We start from the raw sequence: 5,893 nt of genomic DNA, 5'->3' as shown, positions 1-5,893 counted from the left end.
TTTATAAGGCTATAGCTGCCATAGATAGTGATTCATCTGATGAATCTGAGCAAACTAAACTGAAAATCTTTTGGAAAGGATTCACCGTTTTAGATGCCATTAAGAGCATTCATAACCTATGGGAAGAGATCAAAATGTCAACATTAACAGGAGTTTGGAAGAAGTTGATTATAACCCTTATAGATGACGTGGAAGGGGTCAAGACTTCAGTGAAGGACAGAACTGTAGATGCGGTGGAAAGAGCAAGAGAACTAGAACCAGAGATGGAGACTGAAGATATAACTGATTTATTGCAATCTCATGATAGAACTTTATTTTTTATTTCTTATTTTTTTATGTCTTTATTTTGAAAGAGAGAGGCAGAGGGCAAGTGGGGGAAAGGCAGAGAGAGAAGGAGATACAGAATCTGAAGCAGGCTCCAGGCTCTGAGCTGTGAGATTATGACCTGAGCTGAAGTCTGACGCTTAACTGACTGTCACCCAGGCACCCCATCATGATTGAACTTTAATGGATGGGGAGTTCCTTCTTATGCAGGAGCCAAGAAACTGGTTTCTTCAGTAGGAATCTACTCTTGGGGAGGATATATGAAGATCGTTGAAATGGCAAGGATTTAGAATATTACAGAACCTTAGTTGATAAAGCAGCAGCAAGGTCTGAGAGGATTGACTCCAATTTTGAAAAAAGGCCTTCTGTGAGTAAAATGCTATCAAACAGCATCACATGCTACAGAGAAATTATCTGTGAAAGGAGGAGTCCAGTGAAGCAACGAACTTCACTGTTGTCTTATTTTAAGAAATGGCACAGCCACCCGAGGCTTCGGCAACCCACCACCCTGCCCAGTCAGCAACATCAAGGTAAGATCCTCTACCAGCAAAAAGATTATGGCCTGCTGAAAGTTCAGATAAAGATTAGCAATTCTTGGCAATAAAGAATTTTATAATTATGTACATTGTTTTTTAAGGCATAATTCTATTGCATGCTTAGTAGACTATAGTGTAAGGATAATTTTTATATGCACTGGAAAAACAGAAAATTCATTTGACTCACTGTGTTGTGATATTTGTCTTATTGCAGTAGTCTGGATCTGAGCCATAATATCTTCAAGGGATACCTGTGTAGCACAAGGGTAAGCATGAAACCTTGCCTGGATGCCAGTCAGACATCCCTACTCCTAAGTTGTTCAGCTCTGGACAAATTGGTCAACTTCTCTTATACCTCATCTCTTTATTTGTAAGAATAGAACCTACCACATGGACCTAGTATATGGATTACAGAAATGCTTAGATTGGTCCCAAACTGAAACAAACAATATTACTTTACTGAGTTAATAATCTCACTGTTATTAGTTAATCCAGAATTCCCCAAAATGTGTTCCTCAGAATTCTAATGCTATGAACCATCCCTAACTCCTCCTGAAATAGGATCCTTGTGAATACAACTTTGGAAAATAAGATACCTGTTCTTAGTGAAAATCCCTAATATATTTACATTTGAAGTTTTTGGCAAAGACTTCACTGTATCTATTGCCTGACCCTAATCAATTTTGCCATAGTATACTTGTCCTGGGCATCAGATTAGCCCATTCCTATTTCCATGAATTATTCAATAATCTATCCACTTATAGTATGGGACCCTACAGCTGCCCTTGTTCTGTGGGACTTTACATATACTTGGTAAAGCTTATTGGATCAAAGTTGAACAGCTGAGCCAAAGAAAGCCAATTAATAAGCTTGTGGGAAGAACAATTAACTTCTCTCTGGAAACTGGACAAATAGATGTTAGTGATCTGGCCCTTAGCAACTCTACAGGGAGTATGTACAAGGGGCTTAGGCAGCCATCTTTGGGCCATCTGCATAGATAAGCAGAGTAAGGCAGTCTGCAGAAACTACAGAGAGGAAAAGAAACCCGGAAACCCAGAGAGAAATTAAAGAAGAGACCTGGTGGTGGTGGTGGTGGTGGTGGTGGTGTGTGTGTGTGTGAGAGAGAGAGAAATAAAGACAGAGACAGAGACAGAGATAGAGATAGAGAAATTGAGTCAGAGACATATAGACATATAGTGAGGTTAACTAAGCTTAAACTTCGGGATCTCTAAGAGGCCCCTTTTAAGGTTGGAGTCCCAGCAATGTGTTCACATGGTCATTTGGTTTTGTAAAATTTCTTAAAGATATTGTAGCCATACTAGGTTGAGTCTGTTGTCTCATTCTACTCTGATTTTCTCCCTATCATATTTCTTTTACTATAAAGTGGTGTGGGAGTGGACATGGATTTTTTGGAAACTAAGAACAAATTGAGTTTGGGATACATTTTATTGGGGTTTAGTAGCATATACTTTTGTAGGTCATAGTTACTTCTATATAATTAGCTTATTTTTAGTTCTTTTGATGTAGGCATGACTTCCAGGTATAGTCCCGCTGCCCACCATGCCAATTCTGTGCTGCAATGCAAAAATGTAGGGCCAGAGATCTTATCACAATATATCCTACAGTGCTCAACACTGTAAGAGGTAGAGGAAAAACAAGTTAGACATATATATAAAGCCAGAAGCTGGTCTGTGGAAAATTCTTTCAATCTTCAGTTGTGTAAAATGGTAAGAAAAGATTTAGTATTCATTGAATTCTAATAAAAAAATGGTAGAAATATGCTTGTCATGCATACATTTTAGAATACAGCATATAAGTTACAAGCATGACATCAACTTGCAAAATGGAAGAGTAACTTGGATCTCTGAAAATTGACTCCTCCCTAAAAGTGACAAGAATGCTAGGAAATTGTCAAAGTCAGCTTTTTAAGGTTGCTGGAAATTAACTAAAGGCTTGCAAAAATCCAAGGAGTATTTTTTTTTGTATCTTGTTTTCTTTCCTTAATATTAGGTTTATGAAGTTCATCTATGTTAATACTTATAGCTTTAAATATATATTTTTTTACTGCAGTGTAATTTTGGATTGTATCAATATCCATCCTTTTTCCATTTTTTTATTAGGGGACATTTAGGTTGTTTAGACTTTTTTTCTATTATCAAAACATAGCTATTTATATATAAATACATCTCTCCTTATATATGTGTGTGAGATTCTATAGTCCAGCTGTGGAATTGCTTAGAGAGGAAATACACATTGTCAGTTTTACTAGGTTTTGTCAAATTGCTCTCCAAAGTGGTTGCACCAAGTTATATTCTTGCCAGCAATGGATAAGTGCTCAAAAAATTCAGAGCCCCAAATTTTGCTTATACATCTCTTAATCATAAGTGGTAAGGAAGTGGGGGATAAGATGACAATTAGTCTTTATTATTTAAGCTATTTTCCCCCAACGTCAACAAAGATTAACATTTAATGAACACTTACTATTTTCCAATCACCATTAAGTATTTTCTCTTTATCACACCCGTCATCTTCATGGCCCCCTGAGCTAGGCACTGATAATTTGCACTTCACAAAAGTCAAGAACTTCTCTTCAAAAGACACTGTTAACAGAATGAAAAAGACAAGCTACAGACTGGGGAAAAATATTTGTGAATCACATATCTGATGAATGACTCATTTCCAGAATATAAAAGAACTCTAGAAGCTCAATAGGAAGAAAAGAAACAACTTGGGAGGGGGGGGGGACTAAAAAAGTGAAATATTTGAACAGATATTCCATCAAAGAAAATATATGGATAGGAAATAAACATCATTAGCCATCAGAAAAATGCAAATGAAAATCACAATATGATGCCACTTCACACCTAAAAGAATGTCTAAAGTGAAAAAGACTGACCACATCAAGTGTGTGTGAGGATTTGGAAAAACTGGTGCTCTCATACACTGCCAGTGGCAATGTAAAATGCATAACCATTTTGGAAAATAGTTTGGCAGTTTCTTAAAAATTAAACATATGCCCACTAGATAAATCAGCCATTCTACTTATAGATATTTATCCCAAAGGAGTGAAAGCACATGTCCTATAAAAACTCATAAAAAACATGTATAGAAGACTTATTTGTAATATCCTGAAAATGGAAACAACTCCATATTCAACAGGTGAAGATACTAAAAGAAAGTGATATACTCACACAGTGGAATACTGTGTGCCAATATAAAAGAATAAACTACTGATACATGCCTAAAATCGATGGATATCAAAATAATTTTGCTGAGTAGAACAGGACAGGCAAAAAATAATATACACTGTATGATTCCATTTTATAATTCTAGACAATGCAAATTAATCTGTATTGATAGAAAGTAGATCAGTGGTTGCCTGGGTTATGGGTTGGGGACAGGGAGGGACAAAAGGAAAGGATTACCAAGAGGCATTAAGAAAAATTTTGGGAAGCTCTAATGGTGAGGTCAGCAAGATGGCTTGATCAGACCCCCCTCGCTTGTATTCCCTCCTCAACAACAATTTGACATTAATCCATGAACAAAAGTGCCTCTGTGGAAGCTGCGGGATTCAGATAGGAGATTGTGACTTTTTTGTGCAGTCCAAGAATTAGGAGGGCTATTTTGAGAAGACAGGCCTGCACCCAGGCAGTTGACCTACCTACTGTAGTCCCAGCTCTAGACCCAAAAGAGCTTCATATCCTTGAAGACTTAGCTGCAGCCTTGTTTGGCTTTAGTTCTGTTACCAGCGCTATATACCAAAAGATCTGGGAAAGGACTTGCCTACTTGTGAGTCAGGTAATAGATGTACAGACCTTGGTTTGTGCTATGGAACCTGAAGTAGCCCATGAACTGGCATCAGTCTCTCTTAGCCATAGCCCAGGAGGTTCTGGAGAACACTGATTTGGCAAGCAACCACCCACAGATGAGAGATCCTTTGTGGAAGTCCAAACATCTAGCAGATAAGATCCAGCACAATGTTGGAGCCAAAAATAAACAGGCAAATCCAAGACTGAAGGCACTGGTGAGAGTAAGAGAAACCGTTTGACTCTACCTGTATCAACTTGCCCACAAGGCAACACAGCTCAGTACACAGAGAGCCCTTCTCAGCTCATGATTTCTCCCACAGGGGAAGATGAAAGCATGTGAATGAACACCTGACTTTCCTACTTGTGCAGAGTGCTGCCCAAAGGCCCACTTATCTCAGGGTACCTGGGTGGCTCAGCCCATTAAACGTCCAACTTCAGCTTGGGTTATGATCTCAGTTCATGGGTTTGAGCCACATATTGGGCTCTGTGCGGACAGTGTGGAGCCTGCTTGTGATTCTCTCTCTCTCTGCCCCTCCTCCACTCACGCTCTCTCTTTCTCTCTCTCAAAAATAAAGAAATTTAAAAAAGACCCCATTTCTCTTTGGTCCCAATCCAGAGTACTTAGTCATGAGATGCATGACTGAAGGGTGGTGAACATCTCAGAGAATAGCAGCCAATGCTCAGGATGACTGTATAAAAGAGACACAGATCTTCTAACTCTGACATGCATTCCGTTAGGAGACTTGCCTATGAACTACTGGGTATGCCTTGCATACAGATCCCTGCAGCTGGCCCACAGGCACCCCCAGCACTCTATGTGCCTCACCCAAGCCCATGGCCGGTTCCCTGTGATTACTCCCAGTGGCAGTGAGAGGGAGCTTTTGCAGACAGCTAGGGAGCACATGCAGAAAGGCCAAATCTGTAAGCCTGGGAGAGACCACAAACTTGAGAATTTAGTACCACCTTTGTAAAAGCAAAATGGAGACTATTAGCACTTGACCTGTTGCTTTGCAGGACCCAAACAGGCATACAAGTTTAAAAATTCTGCCACAAGAGGGAGCAATAGGCATTAAACAGGCATAATCACAGAAAGTCTGAGAAAGCCTTAGAAATTGTATTAGGATTCTTGGAAGGTATCTCTCTCCCAAAGTTAGTGAAGACTGGAGAAGGTGACTGCCACTTCAAATGTAAAGACAAGACTTCATGAAACATGAAAAATCAAGG

The 5,893-nt window shown here is 39.1% G+C and overlaps 1 pseudogene; it reads left to right on the top strand.

Annotated features, from left to right (window-relative positions):
- The window catches only part of LOC115275392, a 7,408-nt pseudogene extending 1,768 nt beyond the window's left edge, over positions 1-5,640 (top strand).
- The last annotated feature ends 253 nt before the right edge of the window (positions 5,641-5,893 follow it).

This window comes from Suricata suricatta, chromosome 2 (genome assembly GCF_006229205.1).
Source record: "Suricata suricatta isolate VVHF042 chromosome 2, meerkat_22Aug2017_6uvM2_HiC, whole genome shotgun sequence".
Classification (NCBI taxonomy): Eukaryota; Metazoa; Chordata; class Mammalia; order Carnivora; family Herpestidae; genus Suricata; species Suricata suricatta.
This window is presented reverse-complemented; position numbering and strand designations above follow the sequence as displayed.